The sequence below is a fragment of the Ambystoma mexicanum genome, chromosome 1p (assembly GCF_040938575.1).
Source record: "Ambystoma mexicanum isolate Mex_15411 chromosome 1p, UKY_AmexF1_1, whole genome shotgun sequence".
Taxonomy (NCBI): Eukaryota; Metazoa; Chordata; class Amphibia; order Caudata; family Ambystomatidae; genus Ambystoma; species Ambystoma mexicanum.
The window spans coordinates 694077421-694103422 of NC_090921.1; the positions used below are offsets into that span (position 1 = coordinate 694077421).

Here is a 26002-nt window from a genome sequence, read left to right on the forward strand (position 1 = left end):
TGGCCAACTGTTCAAGGTAAGCAGACAATCGCAGAAGAGAACAAGCATGCCGGAGTCCGGCTTGGAGTCCACGCCATGGAGCAAGCTGAGGACTGATTCGGTGAAAGCTGACATCGCTGCTGAGGTCAGTGACAAATCTAATCTCAGAACAGGTTATCATGCCATGTTCTTTCTGGAGAGGAGCGCCTGCTACTTTTTTTTTAAAGAAATGCTTGCGCTGTGTTAAACGCACGCTTGTACTGCAATGACTATAATGCCCGCACTGACGGCACTGCTTGTTTAGAGTGTGCAGACAGCATTATCACAAACTGTCCCCCCCCCCCCACCCGTTTATAATTGATGTTTTGGTGACTGTTATGTTCTAACTGAGTTTTGTTTAGGTAAGTGCTATGTGAATAGAATGATGATGTGTTGGAACGTTCCTCGCTCTGGGTTCCGTGGTTGACAGTTGATTAAGACCTGGCCAGAGTGAGGGGCTGGTGGATGGCCCTCTCCCCTATATATCTTACGTCCTGCAATATTACTATATCTGATCTTGTACGTTGAGTTCAAGTAAATGACTAACAAAGAGACTGTGTCCAGACTGATCTATTCAGCTATAGATTTTACAGTGGCAACAAGATTTCGGAAGAACAGCGTAACAAGGGCAGAGGAAGAAAAAAAGGAAGAGAAACCGTGAACAGCAAGGAAGAAGACAACAGGTGCCGAAGGTAAGAACGAAAGGGAAGAGGAGGAGACATTCACTGGCCCCGGGCCCCAAAGGTGAGCTGCCCTGGGCTCCGGGCCCCCAAAGGTGGGAAGACACCGGATTGTTGAGAGAGTGGGCCGTAAGCTAATAGGGGCATTTGGGGGTGCGCCTTAAGAAGACAGAGCGGCTGCCAAGAAGGTGCGCAGTTTGTCTCTTATAAAGAGAGAAAAAAGTGAAACGGCACAGAGGGACATCAGCGCAGCAATCAGCATCCAGGCTGGTGCTATCTAGAGAGTTGTACTGGTAGAGATTGGAGGCAAGTGGTAGCGGTCCTTAGCTGTCAGCGGTGAGGCAGAGGATGTGGTCTGAGGGGCTGCATTGATCATGCTCCTGAAGAATTGGAGGCAGGGTGCTGTTGCAATCGTGCATTTTCTGGGACTTGGAGTCCGGCAGCAGTGGGAGGAAAGGTCCCACTGCGAGGACCGTTGGGTGAAGAGCTGTTTTCTTCTGTATCTTTCCCATAATTGATGATGTCAGCGAGATCATGCGGGTGATGGTGATCGTTTCGTTGAGATGACGGTGTCAACGTTCTGAGCGCTCGCCCATACAGAATCGTATTGGGAAGAAAAGAAAAGAACCCTGCAATGTTACGTCATCCCTGAACATTGCGTCCGTTTTTCCTGAGGTTCTTTTCTCTGATGTACCGTGTTTACAAGCAGGATGTTCGGCGTGATGATGTCCATTATAAAGATTTCACGAAAGGGAGCAGATGGCAGATGTAATGGAGGAGTTTCGCACAACTTGGGACAAAACAATTGGAGGTTGCAGCGTAGAGACGTGTGTAAGAGGTAATGGAATGTTGATGTGTTGGAACGTTCCTCGTTCTGGATTTGGTGGTTGACAGTTGATTAAGACCTGGCCAGAGTGAGGGGCTGGTGGATGTCTCTCTCATCTATATATCTTACTTCCTGCAATATTACTATATCTGATCTTGTACGTTGAGTTCAAGTAAACGACTACCAAAGAGACTGTGTCCAGACTGATCTGTTCAGCTATAGATCTTACAGTGACAGCTTTTACAGCATCATATTTAGAGAAACAAGAACTTGTGGAAAAAAACCTTCTCCATGAGCAGCCCCATGAACTGGATTCATCATCTGTGGGCCCTGCTCTGGGAGAAGGAGGGTTTTACATTTGGTACAACAGGATGGGTGACAACGAGAAAACGATGCAGATTACACAAAGGTTGCCACTGATTGCAGCAGAAATAACCAAACCACAGTTGTGCATACCACAGCCAAATTGTGAGCAAATAACCCATAAGGAAAAAGAATGATGCCTCTTAGCACCGGCACTGTCTCAGCCCTTCACGGCCGCTAATTACACAACCAAAACTGTGGCTCCTACTTCAAAAGTTTCTCAGTTAAAGGACGACCTGACTGGTTCAATAAACATACATGCACCTATACAATCCATTATTCAGTCGCATAGCAGCTCTTTGCAAAAGAATTTGTTGAATTTAAAAATGATAACATTTCCCAAAAGACCTACCAGCTGGCAACCAGTTGGTTTGGGGATCAGTATGGGTACTTCAAAACATAGAATTCATTATCAAAACACAATTACAACTGAAAATATTGGACTTGAAATAACCTTGACTCCTAATAAAAAATGTGCTGGAGACGTTGATGATGCTGTGCTTCTGGAAAGCCTGAATTTGCTGGAACAAACTCACGTGCAAACCTATGTGCAAGACGATCCCTAAAACGGGAGATCGTAAACATAATGGTACAAAGGGATGATGGTATCAAGTTGAAAGATCTAAATGGTAGCCCGGTGCTACTGAAGAGTTGGGATGCCAACCTTGTGACCCTAAATAAAGCTCAAGATCTGTTAGTGGGTTTTAATCAGCCATCAAGCCTAAATCAGCAAAAAAGACCCTGTCAAGAGGCAGAATAAGTGGAGTCCCTATGAATTCAGGGGGTGCTTCAGTGAAGGAAAAGCCTGAGGATTGATTTGGATAGTTCCAGAACCTCCTCTTCAAGTGATTCATCAACTACAGAATCACCTAATACATCCTATCAAACAGCTCACCTAAAAAAGGATTGTATACGGCCTAACAGGGACTCTACAGCATCAGGTATTAATATCAGTACCATGGCAGCATTAAGGGTCGCCATGGCCCCATTTACAAAATTGTACAAGACCATAGGTGATCAACTGGAAGTTGAAACATGCTTGTTGTGATGTTGCATTCTAAAATGCTTTTTGTAGAAGGTTTCACAACAGTGGTTCAGGGAAACCTATATAAAAATAGAGAACAAACTGCAAATATATTTCACAGTATTCTTGATCCCTTAATAGAGGAGCAGAAGACAAGAAGACAATCAAGAGCCAGAGGTGACATAGGCAACCAAAGTACTTCGGAAGCATTTTCTCAGCCGGCTACCCTGGATGGCAGCATTACGGTTTTACAGGCGCTGGTTCAACCAGCCCCCAAGCCTAGTGCAATTAAAATTTCACACAGAAGGAGCAAAACTGAGACCGCTATTCGTCGACTTGTGATGGTGGATGATCGATGACCTCCAGTAGCCACGTCTATGATTAGAAAAAAAAAACAGAGTACCCAATATTTTCAAAAATCAAAAGAGTGAAAACAGGTTCCAAAACACATTAGCAATCCGAACTTCAGAAACAGAACAAAAGAAAAAAAAAATGTAAGCTTCATATCTGATGACTCTCGCAAGCTCTTGAGAAACTTGAACATTTCTGTTAGCCCAAAAACGAACATCGGGCCGCAATTAGGACCAACTCAGGATGATCGGGAAGGGTGGAGGGGGCAGGTAGTGATAAAAAAGCAAATAAAATCCCCAAGAAACGTCAGGAAAGACCTTCGTTAGACAAAGACTGTATTGAATCCCTTCTAAATCTATTCAAGTACTCATTCGAGGACGATAAAGAAGAAAATATGGGATGCCATAGAGTTTGTGAGTAAACAGAAGGCCTTAGTTATAAATAAAAAGTTCGACCATTCTATGGAAGACCTGATGGAAAAACCCTATGATTCATTCAAGACATTGGAAGAAAAACACCTGGCAGTAACGATGGAGCAGAGCTGTCTGCAGGTAACCAAAGAGGAACATTCAGTTAATTATTCTGATAATAGAATGAAAGAAAATCTACAGCAGCTAAAGGAGAGCATGTCTCATTTCTCAATGATGGAGAAGTGTTTGGCCATGTCCTTAACACCTACCAAGATTACTGAAGAGCATGACAACAGATCTGTAGTCAAGTCCCTAGAGCTGAAGAGAAATTACATCAAATTAACCAAGCCTCTAGGAGCAAAAAAAATGTGCCTTGTTCTGGAAAGGATTTTACATCTCGACAATGGCCTGATAATGAACAGGGCAAATGTGTTAAGGTTGCTACACCATATTCCAAGACTGCGATTAATCACGACCAACAATATATCAAGGGTGGAATTTCTAAATGAGGGTTGTCTCGGTGAAGTAGCTGTTCATCTTGAATCTAATCGAACCAAGCAGGCTATCCTAGAAGAGTCACAGCTTTTTCTATCACTGGGCTGATAGAAAAGCCAGCAGAAACAATGCCTACATGTAAACGTCTAGTTGACAAGAAGGCATACACAACAGATGAAGCAAAGAGTAAATCCAGCGATGAGACTGAAAGATGGTCTAGTAATAAGCCAATTAAACAGCCACCAATCATAAAAGATCTAACTTGGCCACGCAGCTAAACCCTCTTTTACAATTACTATAGTAGGATCTGAAGCTTCAGTTAGGAAAGTGACAATGCTTCAGAATGATCATTACGAACCGGAGCTGAACGAGTCCTGGGATTGGTTGGCTGAAGCGCTAGTGCTTAATAAAAGAAAAGCCTAAGTAGGCCATCAAAAATCACGGAATAAGAAGGTCTTGGGTAGCTGGAACATGAGAGGCTTTGGACACTTGTTTGCAATTAAAGAATTGAAATGGGAGGACTACGACATCATCGGCTTGCAGGAAACTTGGTTACGGGTAGTACCGACACTGGATGAATTTACACCCCACCTCAATCCAGCTTTGAAGGGAAATAAAGGTAGACCAAAATCAGGTCTATTAACATTGAGAAAGAACGGAATAGCACTAGAAATAACTAAAATGTGGAATCCAAACGCACACACACAAGTGTTGAAGATTCGGACAGCTAGTATAAGAACTAAAAGCACTGAATGACTGATTGTATGTAACCTATACTGGAACTCAATGGGAATTGACAACTTTACTTTTATACATACGATCATGGGGCTGATTGATCATCTCAGTGAAACCATGGCAGATTCTATTATAATCATTTTTATTTTATTTATCTATTTATTTGTTTATATTGCGCCGGGAACCCGCAGGCATCTTGGCACACACGAACAAGCAGGACAAACATGAAAGACAGGACTCAGAAAAAAAATCATGTCCAGGTAGTCAGGATCCCTGTGGACTGTGCTTAACACTAATGATATATGTTATGGTATTTATAACGCGCCTATACACATCTGAAAGAGGGGTTCGGAAAAAATGTTCTCATTTTTTTTCCATGTGTAGGGGCATAGGCAGGCAGTTGCAGGTCTGTGCTGCCAATGTGGAAAAGGCTCTTCCTAGCTACTTAGCTCTTTTAAATTTACAAGCATTGATAAGTCCCTGGTTGGTGGAGCGTAAAGTGCGTCCTGGTTTATATAGTGCAATATGGGACTTCAGGTAGGCAGGAGCCTTGCTAAAGAGGCATTTATGCACTATTGATGCAGTCTTAAACTGAAACCGATCATTGATGGATAGCTTTGCAAAGATTGTCTGCCAGATGATGCTCCCACCTGGGGAGGCCTTTGATGAATTTGAAGTTGTAGCAGGCACTTTTTTGCTGGCCCCCAACAACAGAGCGTTGAAGTAGTCCAGGCGTAAGAGCATAATAGCTCGGGCAATTGAGGCACAATTTGCCTCCGGGATGTAGGGTTTGATGTTCCTTAAAAGTCTCAAGTAAGGGTGTCAGTTCCTTGAGATGTAACTTGTTTGAGTCTCCACATCTAGAGACGAATTAAGGAACACACCCAACATCTTAACTTTACCGACAACGTGGATAGAACAATACTTAAAACTGAAGCCAGGGTATTCATCTCCTAGTTTGGCTTTGGTCTCAGTGTTTCCGGACACAAGTAGCTTGGTTTTTGCTCCATTGAGGCAGAGCCAATTGTTAGTCATACAGCATTCAATAATGTCATAGATGGTATTCAGATTTAAAGTGTTTATATCATGATCGCCGCTGATTTCAAGCTGGGTGTCATCTGCATAGTTTGTGAAAAAGATCCCCTTCTCTTCCAATACACTACAGAGAGGTCTGATATACAGATTGAATAATATCGGTGAAATACGTGCCCCCTGCTGGAATCTTTCAGAGGAATGGGGAGAGCCTAGCAGAGGTACCTTCCCAACATACAGCAGACTGTCTGCTAGATAAATATTGTATTCCGTTTACAGCTTCGGTTGTGCAACTCCTGATATCTGAAAGTGTGTTGAGCAGACGTTCATGATCCAGCAGATCAAAAGCTGCAGAAAGATCTAGGGGGACCAGAAGTCCAATTTCCGCCTGGTCCATCATCTCCAGCATGTTAGTCTGCAGGTCTCTTAGGGCAGTCTCTGTGCGATGGTCTCCCCAAACCTAGATTGTTTACTGTGGAGAATGGATTCGACTCACAGTGTGTTTGCAATTGGTTTGTGGCTACCTTATCCAGGACTTTCAATAAGAGATTGGCGATTGGTTTTTGGTGTCTTTTGGGTCAAGGCCAGCCTTTTTTTTTTTTTTAACAGGGAGGTGATGGTAACATGCTTACTTGCCTCTGAAACAGATAGATAATCGAAGGAGGAATTGAAAAAGCGGGTGAAAAAGGGGATAAAGATGTCTTTATTATCCAACATTAGTTTTGCCGGGCGAATATTATCTCTACAAGATGTTGGATTAATTGAGGACAGGATTCAGTCCATATCTTGGTATGAGAAATGTTTGAAGGAAAATTTACATTGACCTTTGTTTTGTTGGGAAATGGAGGGTGACTAGGAGCAAGAAGCCGCATCCTTTTTCAGGTCCTTTTTGATCTTTCTGTGAGCTGTTCGTTTGCAAAAAAAAAATAAAATAAGGTTTTTTGCAAAGGCCAGCCAGACCTCTTCACAGTCCTGATCCGTAGGATGAATTGGTTGGACTAAGGCTTTCGAGAAGTTTAAGGGTCTCAAATAATTTCTTAGAATTGTTTTTGGCTCTTAATATTTCTTCTTGAAGAATTTATTTTTGGCTTTGATTATCTTAAGATTGTAGGACAATTCCAGGGCTTTCCATTTCACCTTCTTTGCAGTGTTGGGATGTTTTAGCCACACTGGTTTGATACTTCTTTTCTGTTTTTTTAGAATGGAAAGATCAGGGGAGTACCAGTTTTTACAATTGGAATTTTCCCTCATCAATTTCCTCCTAACCAGAGTAACTATATTCAACATTTTAGTCAAAACGTTGTTGTAGGTCTCAAACAAGGTTTCAGGAGGATCAGCACCGCCTGTAGTGGATATAATATCAAGAAGAAAGCTCTGGAGATGAGAGTTTGATTTTTTTTACAGTTATGGTTGTATACCGTTTTAACAGGATTGGGATTAGTTTCTTTTATTATTTAGACACCCTCTAAGAGTTTAGTGAAGTCTACGATGTAATGGTCTGACCATATACATAGGGAGGTGTTATTTATTTCTAGCATCAGATTTCGGGAGATCACCCAATCCAATCTATTACCCGATTTAGCTGTGTGTTTTTTTTTTTTGTAAAGTTTTTTATTAAATCCAACAAAACAATACAAACCAAACAGGCAGAGCATGTGTCATCAGGACATTTCACATTAATGCCCTGCGCCCCCCTCCACACCCACCAGACCAAGCCCAACCCTCTTCACAGTCCATATCTGCATCCTGTGGCGGACACTCCTACTCCGTGGATTCACCTTGGTCCGGAATTGACCCAAACGGTTCCGCTATTAGTAATTTCCAGGCCATCAGGGACTCCGTTCCCTCCAATCCCCCAACACTGCTTGCCTCCTGCCATACCATAGTTTCCGCCTCCGCCCATTTCTGCAAGTCCTTCCACCACACCTCCACCCGTGGTCTATGACATGTCTTCCATCCCATGGCTATTCTCCTTTTTGCCAGCACGTATGCTAAGTCTTTCAGTTTGCTCACATGTGCTAGCTTCTTAGGTCTTGGGAACACCCCTAACACACAGGCCCACACCGTGTCTATTACAATCTTGACCTCCTTCTCGGCCAATTTACGTTCCACCTCGCTCCAGAAGCGTGTGATGACCGGGCACGCCCAGAACATGTGTACCATGCCCGCATTCTCGTCGTCACACTTGGGGCATGCCTGCCGACCCACATTCGCGAACTTCGATATTCTTTGGGGTGTCATATATACCCTGTGTGTGACATACAGTTGTATCTGTTTCAACCTAGCATTTCTAGATACCTTCTTATGATACCCTTGTACCCGTTCCCACATCCAGTCTTCCATTGGGGCCCCCACTTCCGTTTCCCAATCCAGTCTCAGTTGGGTGACCTCTTTCCCCACTCTTTGCATCAGCATCTCATATCTCGTGCCCCCCTTCCGCTATGTCGTAGATCATGTCTAATATGACGTCTGGCTCTCCCTCCAGCACGGTTTCAGGCCACATTTCTTTAACTCTTTTCACCATTCTATAGTATGCGATATACTGAACCGAATGCAACCCAGAAACATCCTGCAACTCCTCAAAGGCAACAAATGAACCCTCCGGCCAAATATCTCCCATGGTTACAAGCCCCACCGGCTCCCAGTGGTTCCTGATTATCTTCCTTAACTGTACATCCGCCCCCGTCAATGCAACCAACGGTATCTGCGGAGAGCATGGAGTTGTATTTTCCAACATCGTGCACGCTCTGCGCCACATCTTCCACCCCAGCAGCATCATCCTGGGACGCCCTTTCAGTTCTGCTCTGGGTACCCACATCATTTCTTTCAAGTAAAAGGGTGTGCAATCTTTACCAAACAACCTGGTTTCAGAGGTTTCGTCATCAGAAAGCCATTTAGCAACATACTGCAGTTGGCTTGCCACATAATACACCTCGTAGTTGGGCAATTTTATCCTCGCTCTCTCATGGAAGTTCTGTAACTTCCATAATGCCACTCTGCTCCTTGCGCCATGCAAAAAAAAATCCCTACACATACCATTGAGCTTGTTGAAGAACTTCTTGGGGATCAGATATGGGATGTTTGCAAAATAGGGCAGGAGCCTAGGCAGGACCACCATCTTGAGCATCGCTCCCCTCCCCATCATAGTGTCATGATCTTTGCTTCCAAAAGGTCAGGGTTTTCCCAACTCCCTTGGAAGCAGATCCATAACCCAGGTTCCGAGTGCCAACCAGTCCCAATTGGGACCTTTTGGACCCAGTCCTGGCGCCAGTGGCACCAGGCTCATAAATATGCCCAGTCCCAGCGCTGGAAGCGCCGGGCTCATAATGCTTGGGTGGACTTACCTGCAGCAGACCATGCTGCTTACTTGCCTGCCAGTTGAGCCTCTGATCCTCTTCTGTTTGGAACTACTTTTCCTGTTGGGTGGGGCAGGAGCCACTCCCTAGATTCAGAACACTGGAACTCTTCTGGAAAGCAGGAACTCTTTTCTTACCTAGGCGTGGCTGTGGAAGGAGACACCTAAGCACTACAGGAGGCTATTTAAACCACACCCGATGGATGAATCTTGCTTTGCGTTATTCTGCATCCTCTGCAGCAGAACGCTCATCGTGTCTTCTGCATCTGATCCTGGGCCTAAGGAAAAAGGCTTACCATCCTGAATCCAGTCTTCAGCAACACCTATAAAGACAAGAAAGAACAGGTTAGCATTACGGTCTTCAGTGACAACTCTTCACTTACCTGGTCCATCGGCTGTCACCAACGTCTCGCGCTGCATTCCGGCATCTGAAAGACAAAGGCTTACCTACTCTTCGTGCGCTCCGGAGGTCTTCACACTGCATTCCGGCATCTGAAAGACAAAAGCTTACCAACTCTTCGCACGCTCTGGAGGCCTTCGGCGCTGCATCCGGCATCTGAAAGACAAAACAAGGTGCGTTTAAAGACATTGGGGAACTTTAATACTCACGTGCCATTACTCCTTTCCACATCTAACCCAGTGGGTATTCCGGCACCCTGCAGCCGCTCTGAACTTGTACCTGCAAAATAAAAAGACAGAGCGCATCGTGAAGCAGGCAACAAGCGCTTACTTACGTGCTTCCAGGCGCTTCTATTCATCACACGGGCTCCATCTTCAACTCACTTCAGCCCGTCATCCGCCATCGCCGGAACCCTGCAAAACAAGAGACATCATTACTAAAGACTTTAAAGACATTAGGATTACTCGAAACTTACCGTTCGTGCAGTAAACGACGGACAGCAGTCCTCTGAAGTCAAGAGGCCTGCTCCCCTTATCCAGTGAAGAAACTGGTTACAGCACCCTGCCCCGAGGCAGATGGAGAGCACGGCGTTCACTTACCTAAGGTGAGAGCGTTAACCTTTGGGGTTCTACAGGAGAAGAGAAAGGGAAGAAGAGAGAGACATTCAATAACCCAGTTCCTTAATCCCATATTTTCTATCTGCAGACATCTTACCCTTCGAGTCAGACATACAGTGCACAGAGGTCCAGCCCAAAGAGCCAGCCGTGTGTTACACATCACCTTTGAAGATACGGTATACGCCCAGTCAAGACCGGCACCTCTACGGGAATCAGGTGAGCGTTACACATAGCTAAGGGCAACCTCACCCAAAACCGCATGAAATTTCCAATCTTTTCCAGAGCCACCTCAGTGTTATGCCTATGCTCTTCTTCCACAGTGTGGTAAATGTCTATCCCTAAGTATCGGAACGTATCAACCGCCCATGGTACCGGTAGTACAGGTAACGTCTCCACCGGAATTCCCGTATACCTGCCCAGCGGGAACATGCTTGACTTCTGGGGGTTCACCGCTATTCCAGAAAGACCCACATATCTATCCATTACCTCCAAAATATATTGAAGATTTTCTTCCGGGTACCTCAAGTACAGCAACATGTCGTCTGCATATAAAGAAATTAAATGTTTTTCCCCTTTCACCTCAATGCCTATTGCATCATACTGTTGTCTTAGGTAAATCGCTAGAGGCTCCAGGGCCAGTATATAGAGCATAGGGGACCACGGACAACCCTGTATAGTACCCCGGCCGAGCTGCCACCTTTCCGATATCACCGACCCTGTCTTAACCCTGGCCAGCGGTTCCCGATACAAGATCTGCGCCCATCGTACATATCCCGGCCCCAGCCCATACCCTTCTAGGGCCGCCATCAACCATGGCCACTTAACCGAATCAAAGGCCTTTATTGCAACTAAGGACACTATCGCCATTTCCCCGGTGTGTTCGTTACCATCTTCAATAATACGCTGGAGCCGCCTGTGATTATTCGAGATGTTCCTGTTTGGGACATATCCCGTCTGGTCAGGGTGTATTAATCTACCAATTACCCTTTTCAATCTATCTGCCATTTTTGCTGTCTTGGTTAAGCATCGACAAGGGGCGGTACGAGCTACAGCTGTGCCCCGGCTTATTGGGTTTGGGTAGCGGTATTATGGTCGCTTCTCTCAATGACTCTGGCAGACTACCTGTCTCAAATGCTTCCTTCAACATTTCCAACAGCGGGGGGAGAATCTCATCCGCATACACTTTATAAAATTCACTCGGGAGTCCATCCGTCCCTGGCGTCTTGCTAGTGGGTAACCGTCTCACTACCTCCCCCAGCTCTTCCAGGGTGATCGGTGCGTCTAGCTCTTCTCTCTCTTCCTCGCTTATCTTAGGCAACCCAATATCTTCCAATGTTTCCATTATCGTGTCTCGGCAGTTACCCCCATGGTCTGCATATAATGCCTTGTAATAGTCTACAAATTCTTGGTTGACTTCCTCCTGGGTATCCGCTACACTTCCGTCCTCTCTTATGATGGTCCTAATCATAACTCTGGGATTTTCACTCTTATATAACCACGCTAAAAGTCGACCTGGTTTATCCCCCCCCCTGCGTGCTGCCTCTCTACATATTTCCTATAATTCAAGTTACACAATCTGTCCCATTGCTCCGCACATTTCTGCTGCAGCATAAGTATCAGCTCTAGTTTCTCTTTAGTGTCGTCTTCTCCTCTTAACGCCTCCTCTAGCCTCTCTTCCGTCTCCCGTAAATCAGCCAAAATGCCATCTTGTAGCCCCTTGGATTTTGCGATAGCTACCCCCCTCATCACAACTTTGAAGGCCTCCGACAGTGTACCCGCAGAGTCCACGCTACCCGTATTCTCCTCAAAAAAATTCACAATCTCCTCCCTCATGTCTTCTCTGAAGAGGGGGTCCTTCAATGCCTCCGCTCGCAGGCGCCATGTTGGAATCCTCGCTCTCAGAGGGCTATATCGCCAAGTGAGAAGCAGGGGCGAGTGGTCCGAGAGAACCCTTGCTTTATATTCTATTTGTACCAACTCTGCGGACACTTCAGGCATAGTGAAAAAATAATCTAGCCTTGTGTGCAGCTGCTGCGGGGCAGAGTAATGAGAATACTGCCTCTCTAGGGGGTGGCACGCTCTCCATGCGTCCACTAGCCCAAAATCATTCAACAAAGTCTGCAGTGCTTTGGCTGCAGGAGCAGGTCTATCCATCTTCTCGTCCGACCTGTCCACCCTTGGGTCAAGTATGCAGTTGAGATCCCCTCCACAAATCACAGCACTCCCCACACACTTGCTCACGTTAGTACACAGCGTCCTAATGTACGCCGCTGTGTTCTGGTTCGGGGCCTATATGTTCACTATGCTTATTTCCCTATTCTCAACCAGCCCTCTCAAAATGACCATCCCCCCGTCTGCTTCCACCACCTCTTGTAACCGTTGGAATGGAACATGCAGCACCACCCAAATAAGCACGCCCCTAGCATAGGCAGAATAGGATGAGCTCACCATCATCCCCCCTTCCACTTCCTAGCAATCGTATCCACTTTCTCACGTGTCAGGTGAGTCTCCTGTAGCAATCCAATGTCTACTTTTTGTCTACGCAGGTAGAGCATAACCTTATTTCTTTTCAAATAACTGTTTAGCCCTCTCACATTCCATGTTATTATTCTAAGGTACCCCATGGCTTCTCCAAGTGTCATTCCGCCTCCCACCGGTGACATCCAACTCTGAGGTCTCCACTCATCTACATAAGTTCGTTCCCAAATTCCAACTCACTTTAACTAAAAACACACCAAACTCCCCAGAACTATGTACACGCTAAACTCCCCTCCTCCCTCCCCTCCCGCCACTCGTCCCTCCCCAACTCCCAACAACACCCCCCTCAACTTTTGCCCAGCTCCATTCCTGGATCTCAGTCACTCCCACATCTAGCCCCGACTAACACACACCTACGTCCAGGGCCCAGTAGGATAAAGCGGCCCTAGTGCCCACTTAACTAACACTATTTGGGGGAGGATTACTCCAGTTCCGTTACTCCTGTTCCGCCGAACGTTACGCCTTGTGTCAGTGCTTAGACAACCCCAAATACATTTACACTATAGTCTAGTCCATTACGAGCCAAGGCCCGCATGTGAATCAATGTGTAACCAGTCTCGTTTCCCAATGCAAACCAGATCACCCACCCACTTACCCCCCTGTGTAAATGGCCAAGTCCTTCAGGAATCACCGCCTCGCCGGTCACCGTCCGCTTTTTTCTCAGGGCAACCCTGCAAATCCAACCATGTCACCACATCCTCCGGGGTTTCAAAGAAGAGCGCCTTATTCTGGTGCAGCACTTTGAGTTTCGCCTGGGTACAGGAGCATATACTTGATGCCTGCATCGCGCAGTCTCCTTTTGACAGCCACATAGTTATATCTCTGCCTCTGTACCAGCATCGTATAGTCTGGGTATGCCGTGACGTTAGTAGAGGCCCTTTCGATTGTTCCGCCTTTGCGAAAAAATTCCAGGATCTTTTCCCTGTCTCTATAATTCAAGATCCTGTCAATGATCTGACTCGGTGGGGCCCCAGGTCTTGGTTTCCTCATCAATGCGTGATGCGCCCGTTCCACCGTGAACCCCTGTGATAATTTGTCGGCTCCTATCTCTTGAATGATCATGTTTTCAACGTAGTTCGTAGGGTCCTGGCCTTCTGCTCCCTCCGGCAAGCCGACCACACGTATATTATTCCTTCTCGCCCTCCCTTCCGCTTCCTCAACCCTATTTTCCAAGTTGGCAACCTGCTGCTTCAGCACGTGGATTTCTTTGGCATTACCACTGCTAACCTCCGTGTTGGTTTGTACTGCACTTTCCAAGCCACTGGTCCTGTCTGCGAGCGCCCTGACATCTTGCCTCAGCAGAGTAAGTCCAGTCCCCACTGTGTCAATCTTAGTTTCCAGGGCAATCCATAAGTCTGCCATTGCTAGGCCCCATTTCGTGCTCATCTCCGTTATCGCCTCCAGGATCTGCTGTTTGTCTCCCTCCGGGGCTTCCTCTGCACTAGCCCCATCCTTGCTCTGCGCAACCATTGTAGGGGTCCTCTGCGCCTTTGCGAAGACTTCCATAGTAGGTTGTTTAGTCTTGGATTTAGCCGGTTTCGCGGCCATGTTGGTACCCTCCGTTCGTGTGCAGTGCCGGCCAATGTTATCGTCAACTACCAAGGTTTTGCCAGTTGGTAGGATTTCTATCGGCTATCTGGTGTGTGAGTGCGCCGAATTGAAATGCCAGTCAAATGGGTTGCGACCTCCCACGTATGCCGTAACAGCGACCTGGGCTCCTCTGTTCAGTGTACCTGAACCCTCATAACATGCGGGCCAAAGTCTTGGAAAGCAGCCCGACGTGTTGCAGGGCCCAGTTGCTTGCACACACGCCTGGTGTGCATCACCGAGCGTAGGGCCTTCAGCTGCCCATGTACATTTTTCAATATGGTGCCTTGCCCTGTTCATTAACGTTTCAAGCGGATGGATCAATTGGCAGGGGACACCTCCTCCCCGCGCTGTGGATCACCAAGCCCTAACGCCGTGAAAGCAGCCCAACGTGTTGCAGGGCCCAGTTGCTTACACACACGCCCGTTGTGTGCCTCCGAGCGTGCGGCCTTCAGCTGCACATGTAGTTTTTTCCCCCAATATGGTACCTTGCCCTGTTTATATTCGTTGCAAGGGCTGCGTCGCGTGCTTCATGCCCGTTCGGTCAGCTGGCATCGATCGTGTTCCGAGCTTCATAGCCTGCAGGCACCCGCAGCACACAGCAGATGTCACACCCACTGCCCGATCCCGTAGTTATAAACTGTCCAGCCCGCAACTTGTGCAAGCGGCAGGGAGCCGCGGCTGTATATCGCGCCCACTGTTAATTACTTTGTTCACTCATGATACATGTATCACGTCCCAGGAACTCCTCGGTATTCATGCATAATCTGTGTGTTGGCCACTGGCGAATGGCGTCTTTGCAGTTCCCTGGTGCAACGAAATCCAGCTGATCGAGGAACCGGCGCAGCTTCCAGAGCTTTTGTTGTGCAACTGTGTAGCAATTTCCAATCGCTACAGTTGTCTGAGCCTGAAAGCGCTGATCTGTCAGCACGATTCCTCGTAGGAGGGGACTGGTCAATCCTCGGCAGTCGTCTTCATCCCGCTCCGTGCAACGGAAGGGTTCGTGTCCCTCCAGGCTACGCGAACCCTTCCTTTGTTCTCCGCCATCTTGGCGAAAACGAATCCAGACGGCTGTTCCCACTAACGTTCATGTAACTCCCGATCCGCCGATGCAAATGACTCGCTCTTCCAGATTTCTGTAGTCCGTATAGTCAGACGCTCGTTTTTTCAATTTATGGGCATTTTGGGCAATTTTCAGGCGTAATTAGTCAGATGAACGACGGATCTCTCACGAGCTCAGCCCAGAGCACTTCCTACTCCATGGACAGTTGGCCACGCCCCCTGATTTGGCTGTGTGTTCATTATTTTGTACCCTGAAGTCAGTTTCCAACAGTGCTTCTTCTATTTGGGTTAGACTCCTTCCTTGTCCCTAGGATCATGGAGCCACTGATTGAAATTTGAATTCCCCACCACTAAGGCTAAGCAATTAGGACTAATTAGGGTTTTTAACAGCTGTATTAGGTTTTCATTGAAGTTTCCCACCTTACATGGCGGACGATAGACCACAATGATATTAAAGCAGCTGCACATGGTTGGCATCACTTTAAGATGCAGCATTTTACAGTTGTCACATGATATTTTGCTCTCAAGGAATTGAAAGTGGTTTTCAGCAATAACCGCTATTACCCCCAAACCCGTGGCTTAAAATGAGATTTTTGCAGATGATGCAAAATCTTGGTGGTACTCCCAAATCTATCAAGGGGCCGCTTCCATCTGTTAACCATGTCTCAGTGAGACATAAGATATTCAGATCGTTATGGATTAAGTAGTCATGAACATCTAATATGAACAAAAATGGTACCAGGAGAACAAGAGAGACTGAAGAAGGTGGGCAGACAAATATGAAGCTCAAATCGGTATATTCATTTTATTAAGATTTGTCTAAAAAAACACAGACGCATATTGATTTAATTAATTCTAAAAAGCATTTAACTAATCATACATTCATACATTCACTCTCTAATGCAATATTTAAATAATATATTGACATGCTAAGAATTTACAAAAGCTGATCATTTCATTAAACCACTTCTTTTCCATTGTGCTGTAAATCATTCACAATGTTATTAATCACAGTTCATTCCCAATATAATATCGACTATTGGTGCCTAAGACTAATTGGTGCCTAACAATATCAATCTTCTTTACAATAAAAGGCTTCCCAGTTGGTTAATAGTTTCGACTCGACAAGTTATGTGTGTCTTCATCAGGATTGGATGAACAATAGCAACGTTCTGCGAACCTCATTAGGTTCGCCTAATAGCTTGTGTCCCAGTAGCTTCTGGTGTAAGTCCAGTAAGGCTGGGTTTTCACAAAAAGCAAAATCTAAACTGATCCGTTCCAAACACAGGTCAGAAACACTGGAGAGTAGGTCACTTCTTGCTCCAGCCGAACGGGAAGAAAAATAACTCTTCTCAAATGTTTTAAAGTTTTCAAAAAACCATCTTCGTTATAGTAACGCTATCCAAATGGAGTAGCACTTGTCTCCCTTCTATCCCGCAGCACAGTTTGTACGCTAACGGGCGTGTACGCTGATGCGTGAATCTTGTTTGCAGCAGTCGGAGCCCGCAGTCTAACGCCGTGTGTCTCTGAAAGCAGAAGGACCTTCTGTACAAACTGTGCTGCGGGATAGAAGGGAGACAAGTGCTACTCCATTTGGATAGCGTTACTATAACGAAGACGGTTTTTTGAAAACTTGAGAAGAGTTATTTTTCTTCCCGTTCGGCTGGAGCAAGAAGTGACCTAGTCTCCAGTGTTTCTGACCTGTGTTTGGAACGGATCAGTTTAGATTTTGCTTTTTGTGAAAACCCAGCCTTACTGGACTTACACCAGAAGCTACTGGGACACAAGCTATTAGGCGAACCTAATGAGGTTCGCAGAACGTTGCTATTGTTCATCCAATCCTGATGAAGACACAAATAACTTGTCGAGTCGAAACTATTAACCAACTGGGAAGCCTTTTATTGTAAAGAAGATTGATATTGTTAGGCACCAATAGTCTTAGGCACCAATAGTCGATATTATATTGGGAATGAACTGTGATTAATAACATTGTGAATGATTTACAGCACAATGGAAAAGAAGTGGTTTAATGAAATGATCAGCTTTTGTAAATTCTTAGCATGTCAATATATTATTTAAATATTGCATTAGAGAGTGAATGTATGAATGTATGATTAGTTAAATGCTTTTTAGAATTAATTAAATCAATATGCGTCTATGTGTTTTTTTAGACAAATCTTAATAAAATGAATATACCGATTTGAGCTTCATATTTGTCTGCCCACCTTCTTCAGTCTCTCTTGTTCTCCTGGTACCATTTTTGTTCATATTACTTGGTGTTACCTCTAGGTATCAGTGAAAGTTGAGGTTCCCACTTTGGGTTTGTTGTCATGAACATCTAAGGCATGTTTACATAAAGATCTTGGGCCTCATTACGAGTCGGACGGTAGGGGATACCGGGCACCGGTAAGGAGACCAGTGCCGGTAATCCCTTACCGCCCGATTCCGAGGTTCCCTAACGGGAACCTCTAGGGACGTATGGTCGGACCACACATCCCCTACGGGTCCCATTAGGGGACCAGGCCGCTAATTATGGGCCTGCCATTAGCAGGCCCGTAAATAGCACCTTCCCCATTCCCATTGAGCCCTATCGGGGCTCAAAAGGGGAATGGTTGGTGCAATGGGAACTTACCGGTCCTGCCAGGGTCGGACTAGACCGGTAAGTCCCCATTGCACCACACCAGACTTTGTCCCATTATTGGTGGCAGTCATGGCGCAAATAGCGCCATAACTACCACCAATCTCGGAATGAGGCCCCTTGTGTTCAGTAGGAAAAATATGGGAGGATTTCCCTTGCTCCGTGGTAACATTCTACAGAATGAAGGCAGTACCGATAATAACATATGGTGGAGAAGCTTTCTTTGCACTTCCAAATAACGTATTCCACATCTTAGAAAGCTTATTTTGGAAAAAAGTAATCAAGATATCGAATTGCGTGACGATTCAAGTGCTACAATTGGAAGTGGGCTTGATCTCCCTTCACTCAATGGTCATGTGGAAAAGTGTATATTTATACCGCAAGTGTACATCACTGACCCCTGTAAGAGGATTCAAACGAGTGAAGGGAGCCCTCGTTTCTGAAAATTACTTAACCCCGCAGGAACGGAAGAGGACCTGCTCTGTGGCAATGACAAAACTGGACACAATGGAGGACCAGTTGTTGGCTAACCAGTGTCTGTGAAAATCAAGATATAGGGCCTCATTACGACCCTGGCGTTAAGGGTTTAACGGCGCCGTAAAAGGTGTCGGCGCCGTTAAACCCTTAACGCCTCATTACGAGTTCCCTTTGCGGGACCCGACCTTAATACCTGCTTTTAGCAGGCGTTAAAGTAGGGTGCCGCAAAGGGACCTTGGTGCTAGGTACGGTGCCGCAATTTGCGGCACCATACTTAGCGCCTTCCCCATTCCCATTATGCCCTATGGGGCTAAAATGGGAATGGGGAAGGGCCCATGGTGAATGGGGAATTTCCGCCCCGCCAACCTTGGAATGGGGCGGTAATTCCGCCATTCACCATGGCGGACCCCGGCATGGACCATGGTGCTAATAGCACCATGGTTTAGTGTCGGGGTCGTAATGAGACCCATAGTGACAAGACTGGATCGAGATGCAGGAGCAAAGCCAGCTATACAAATTGTACACTCATTCTGTGCCAGTGTACTGGTTTTACAGCATCCTGCCAAAATATTTAGCAAAGTTTCCTAGCAGCTTCTTCAGGTCACAGTATATGAGATTCTGACTGAACTTATATCCAACGAAAGAAGTTTTAACAGCTAGGAACAGAGGCAGAGATAAGTGTGCAAGCTGCAGGCTTTGTAAAGTGAAGACGGATAAGGACTGTTTTGCCCGGCTGTAATTGATATAAGATGTCGACTTCTAGGCACATTTTTGGAAGAACTCCCAACAGCTAATCCTGATGAGTGGTGGATCATTTTTATGCTGAGCAAGTGGATATCCCTAATCATAGCCTTGATTAACTTTTTAGTGAACATTCTTTAACTAGTTGATCAGCAATAGGCAACGGTTGGGGACGATGGAATCATGAAAAATGTTTTTAATTCTTTGTATATTTTCTTTGTGACTATGATGTGATAGGTTTAAATGAAGCCAACCACTGAATAAAACATAGAATTTAAATTGTTTTTCATCTAAGAGTTTATGGTATAAAGGCATTCAGGGAATTGATTGGGATCAACAGTGTCTTCGTCTAGTTGAAAGTAGATTTGAGTGTCATCTGCAGTGGAAGCCCAAGTTGAAATTCTTGATCAGGTTGGCTGATGGTAGATGTTAAAGAGGAGAACATTGTGATGAAGCTAGGGGATTCATGCCTTCTTTTCTAGGGGGGAGCCACCCCCTTTGGGACTAGGGAGGTGAGCCTAATATAATATCCCTCCCTAGGGGTAAGGGCAAGCGGGATCCCACTGGGGGTGAACCCTCTCTGGGAATGAGCAAGGCCCTAGTGAAACTCCCACCATACCTGACTTACACTCACCCACCCAAATTCATGGGGTATATGGGAACTGAACCCAGGGAAAACACTCAGGGGCCCTTTAAGGCAGATGGCTGGAATACTGCCTATGTATTACACCATTGCGGACCAGGCCCACCAACCAATTGGATCTTTAGACCTCCTAGAGAGCCACTTTAATAATGCAACGGAAGATCAATGAGAGAGGGGGAGAAGAGGGATGCCAAGAGAGAGATGAGGAACTTGCAGAGTCACATGGAGGAGGAGCAAAGACAGAAACGATCACTATGGTGGGTGACTGGGGTTGCAACGTTGGAGACGCTGAGGCTTTGATGAAGGTGGAGTACCCCAACACGGAAGGACTGCTGATGCTGGAAGCACAAGCTCTACCCCAGTGAAAAAATCAGACATAACCGGACAAAGGGATATCGCAACAGCTCAAGGAGCCCATAGCTTGTGAAGGGCTACTGGAGACACACCACCACAGAGGGGTATTGCATCGGCTCAAGGAGCCCATAGCCGCAAGGCACTACCAGAGACACCGCAACACACAAGGGTACAGCAACAGCTTGAGGAGCTCACAGCCCGCGATTGGCTACCAGAGACACCACCGCACAGAGTGGTATTGCATTGACTCTACCAGTGACAACCCACCACAGAGGGGTATCGCATAGGCTTGAGGAGCCAATAGCCCAAGAGGGGTTACCAGAGACCCCCCCCTACAAAGGGGTACCTGTGAAAAACCGATTTTTTTTCACAACCTAGTCCCTGCGGATCCCATACGCAGGTGACCAGGGAAAGGCCGTCACTTTTGGATACTGACCCTGCGGGTGGACAAGTGAGCGGGGGATCACCTGGGCAGTGGGTCCTCTGGGAGTGAGGGAGAAACACCTTATAGCGAGACATGGTCTCCAACTATTTCCACAACCCATCTGAACCCTATACCTGCTTATTTTAGGGGAAACTACAGCTCCCATAATCCCTCCCCACGTTAAATTGGCAACATTACTGAGCCGAGGAAGATGAGGAATAAGCTCAGGCAGATTACCTCCACTGACTTGCACTGGCTCTGTCCTTGTAATGAGGCCAGGCAGAGTCAGGCACGTAATCCTAACTATGTACACCTGCCACTTGTTAACACTCCTGTTCAGACAAATAAAAGGTGGCGTGCACAGGCACAGTGAGTGAGGCTGAGTACGAGAAGGAACATATATATTATAAAAGAGGCCATTGGTGTTGAAAGAGGAGAAAGATTGTAGATTGTAGAATTATTGAAAGAGAGGTTGAAGTGGTCATGTAGAGGTCTATGTAAAATCCTTTCAGTTTCGTAAGTCTTTGACAGTGAAAAGACACCCGAGACAAAACATGGGGAAGGGAACCCCCCACAGAGAGAAAAACAGGCTTGAGCCCGACAGAGGGAAGCCTGTGCAGAACTGTGTGATAAGGTGAAAAGATGAAAGATTAGCTCAAGCCTGACAAGGGAAGCCTTTACAATAACGGTTAAAAAGTTGAACTGTATATTTATGACAAGATGGACAAATCCTAAGGAAGTGATTGAACTTTGGCACCAGGCTCATATGTAGGAAGGAAGGGCTGTTCAAACTAGGTCCCATTTATGTACATAGGCCTTTAAATCCAACATGGAAGCACCCACACAGGCTAGTTCTAAGAACCAAGCCATGCGGTCCAGTATTTTGGGTGTGGCAGGCCTGGAACTACTTTCCCTGGTACTACTTCACCTGGGCTATATAAACCACACCCTGACTGCAGAACATACTTCGTGTTATTCTGCAACCAGCAGCGTGATGTTCACCGTATCCAGCTCTTGGTCTTCAGCATCTTCCTGTAATCCTGCAAGAACAAGGACAAGATTATTCTGTTTTACCTCAGAAAACACCCTCCAGCACTCAGCATCTCAACTGGGCTGCAATCTGTGGAAATCGAGAGAAGAAACATCACTCACCTGTGAGTACTAGCTTAAGGACTTCCGGCGAACCGCTACCACAGCTGCGGTTCGAACATTGCGACCTGCAATAACGAGAAAGGGAAAAACTATATTAGAACGCGCGCTTCCAAAACATCTAATTCCATCAGTCTTACCTGAATTCCATCGCGCTACGCCACGTTTCCATCCGGAGCACCACAGCAACATCTGCAAAGGAAAAGAGACATATTCAGGTTCGCATTCAATATTAAACAACCGCACAGCGCTGTACTACCTTAACGGATTCCGGGGGCCTGTTTTTCATCGCGCGCTCATCCACCTGCAGCACCACAGCGGCATGTGAGGAGAAGAAAAAAACACAGGTTAGCTTCAAAAGACAATAAAGGCGCTGCGCTTCACGCTTTCTCTTACCTAGAAACATGCCTCTCCGTCCGGCACACCAGCATCAAGACCTCCGCACCTGAAAAGGAGATAAAGACATTAACGAATTCCCACCATAAACAGAACAAAGACTTACAATTAACAAACCTACCTGCCTACCAGCAGAGTTCGGGTCACAGCAGGCTTGGGCCCAAGGAAGGCGTACTGCACCAGTGAAGCAACTCGGGCAGCTCGCCAACAAACGTCAAGCGCTCCTGCACAAGAAACGCAGGACGAATAGCTCACCCTACAAATCACTAAGGTGACAAAAGAACCCAGTGGGAAGGGAATCGGTCAGAGGGGGGTGGGAGATTCACCCATTAGAGACAGTTATCACAAATCCTCCCTTCTGTAATTGCAGATTCATTATTCAGCACTGGGCAACTACACATCCAGGGTTCCAGATCTCAGAGCCTTCCAGACGCCGCCGGGGATATCAGGTGAGCATAACAGCTCTCTAGACACCATGGTGCTGAACGTGAGGAAGGGAGTTGTTATTTAAAGCCATTCTGACATTTCTTTTGAAACATTATTTTCCTTTTGAAATCCCTGAACACATTTGTCATTTTGAGAAGGAGGGCAAGGTTAGGTTCTCTTAGTATAGGCCTTTTTATTCGTACCCAGTCAATATATCTAAAACATTACAGAGCGGTACATTTCAGAGTGGACCATAATACAGAAAAAACACAGCGAACATTAAATAAATAAAGGGTAGTGGGATAAAGGTGTTAAAATGTGTCAGGATGGGGTTGGGGTGGTGTTATAATGTTTAAAAAAAACAGAGGGCTTGGGGGGTACCCGACCAAATACAAAATATAAAAAATACTGTTTTTCTTTTTTTTTTTCCACAATGAAATTGACCACTCTGTAATTGTGGTTGGTAAAATCACATATAACCATTTTATTTTGACTAGACTGACTGGGACTGTTTTGTTATTTATTTAATGGTCGAGATTACTCCCATTCTAGAGTTAGGGCCAGTTAGGAATTCTACCAACCGAACCAAATTACCAACTAAAGCTTTTTGAAACTAGTATCCATTCGGTCTGTGTCTACTATTGATACCATGCCTTTCTTACATTCCACTACTATGAGGGGTCATCAGAGATCCAACTCCACACAGGGGTACTGCATCAGCTTGAGGAGCCCAGAGCCCACAGGAGGCTACCAGAGAACCCCCCCCCCCCCACAACGTAGTACCGCACCGCTCGAGGAGCCCATGAGGGGCCACCAGAGATCCAACCCCACAAAGGGCTATCACACCAGGCTGAAAAGCCCACAGTCTGCGAGGGACACTGAATGAGGGAAACCCTCAAAGGGCCAATCTACAGAAGGCAGAAGATGCCCAAGTCGCACAAAAGGCTGAGAGAACGAAGAACCCACCAAATCTTAAGGAAGGCTTATGAGGTCCCAGGGCGATTCCGTGAACCATAAATACTGATCCAACTGAGTCCACCTCATCTCTCCCTGGAGGGGGAACAGATGAAAAGGAAAAGACAAGATTAATATTTCTACTACAAAAGAAGGTTTGAAAGACAATTTTCTTTGGAACTAACTGGGCCCTTTTGTGTATGTTTTGAGGAACCAGACACTTCATTGAACTTTGGGGGAAAGGTCAGCGAACCAGCCATCTCACTGGGTGAAATAAACCTCATCTAAGCAATAGCTTGGAGTTCTTGATTTCTTTCTTTCCAGAGAAGAAGTTTAGTGTTACGTTAGTCCAGGTGATGAGAACGAGGGCTGACTTTGATTTGGTACTTCCTGACCAGCACCGGTTTATTGTTTCCTTTAGCTTAGTGAAACCATCTTAGATATAGGGCTAGAATACGGTTTTCTCCTTTATGTTTATGTTATGTTTAGTTAAGTTGATTTATACCGCACACCACTGCCATGTGCATGGTCTCTAGGCCCTCATGTGGCTCTGAAATAAAGAGGGTTGGGTAGGTTAGTGACGGAAGAGGGATAGGATAGACGTTCTCTTCTGTTGGTGCTTGCAAAACCAGGAGAAAGTGGTGTTTGTGCATGTCGGCTTTCTCAGTGTGTTTGGATTGTGCGCATTGGGTTATTGTGTCCGGAAGGGGCAACGTCCAGTGTCTCGGTTGTTTGATTGTGGCAGTTGGTTCTTCTGCCGGGTGCGTGGATTGTGTGTTTTATGTGTGGTAGAGCTGACTGTTAGGTTGTGAGGTATGTGTGCGGTATTCTGGAGAGGAGCGAGAAGAACAAGTTACTTTTTTACCTGGTAACGTTCTTTCGATGGGATGGTCCGACGACGTATTCCATATCTATGACATGTAATCACCACAGCTGTGCTGCTTCGGAAACTTTTTTCGGCGTCTGCGTCCTGCGTCGATGACGTCGATGCGCCGTCGTCGAGGGCCACCTCTGACGTCATCCGATGTGATAAGAAGGACGCACGACGCCCGTAGCCTCAGTTGTACTTTTTTCCCCCAGAACGTGTGACACTAGTCAACTGCCAGTCAGACACAAAGCGTTGCGGAACGTAAGCTGCAATCGCAAAAGAAATTCTGCAGCAGGGAAGGCAGGGAGGGAGCGATATGGAATACGTCGTCGGACCATCCCATCGAAAGAACGTTACCAGGTAAGAAAGTAACTTGTTCTTCGAGGGGATTGGGTCCTCCGACGTATTCCATATCTATGACAGACGCCCAAAGCAGTACCAGAGCAAGGAGGAGGGAAAGAATTTAGAATCAAAATTTAGAATAGCCAATCAAATAGCAGAGCAAAGGACCGCCTTGCCAAAGGCCAGATCCTGTGCTCGGATGGAATCGAGGGAATATTGACGTACAAATGTATGTACTGAAGCCCAGGTGGCTGCATCACAGATGTTGCGAATAGGAACACCCCTCTGCAGGGCAGTAGACGCAGCCATACCCCTGGTAGAATGGGCCCGCAAGCCAGCCGGTGGGTCCTTACCCGCCAAGCGGTAGCACTCCGAGATGGCCAAAATAATCCAGCGAGACAAAGTCTGTTTCGTCACAGCTTGCCCCAAACGCTTTCCAGCGTAACCAATAAAGAGTTGATCGTCCACTCTGACCCGGGACATGCGTGAAACATAAAAGCTTAAAGCTCTCCTAGGATCAAGCCTATGGAGCCTCTCCTCTTCCTTACCAGGATGCGGAGGAGGATAGAATGCCGGAAGAACAACCTTCTGGGCCAAATGAAATTCCGTCACTACCTTCGGAAGAAAAGAAGGACGAACTCTAAGGACAACCCTGTCCTTGTGAAATACAGTGAAGGGTGGCTTAACTGAAAGTGCCTGTAACTCACTCACTCACTCTGCGAGCGGAAGTAACCGCAACTAAAAACAGTTTTCAGAGTTAACAGCCTCAAAGGGCAAGAATGTAAAGGCTCAAACGGAGCACCCATAAGAAACTTCAGAACAAGGTTTAAATCCCAACCGGGCACCAGGAAAGGTGACAGAGGGAACACATTAGTGAGCCCTTTCAGAAACTGTGAAATTAAAGGGATTTTAAAGTAAGAACACTCTTCAGACGAGCGCTTAAAGATGGACAGCGCCGCCAGGTAACCTTTAATGGTACCCACTTGCAAGCCCCTGTGGGCCAAAGAAAGTAAAAAGGACAGAACCATGGGGATGTCACATGCAAAAGGATCCACATTCTGAACTCTGCACCAGTCGCAGAACTTACGCCAACGGTA

The 26002-nt window shown here is 46.2% G+C and overlaps 1 long non-coding RNA gene across 1 annotated transcript in view; it reads left to right on the forward strand.

Annotated features, from left to right (window-relative positions):
- The first annotated feature begins 1401 nt into the window (after positions 1–1401).
- The window catches only part of LOC138579686 (uncharacterized), a 111109-nt gene continuing 86508 nt past the window's right edge, over positions 1402–26002 (forward strand). The window contains exon 1 of the long non-coding RNA XR_011304122.1: positions 1402–1536. This is a non-coding gene — a long non-coding RNA (uncharacterized lncRNA). The remainder of the gene's footprint in view (positions 1537–26002) is intronic.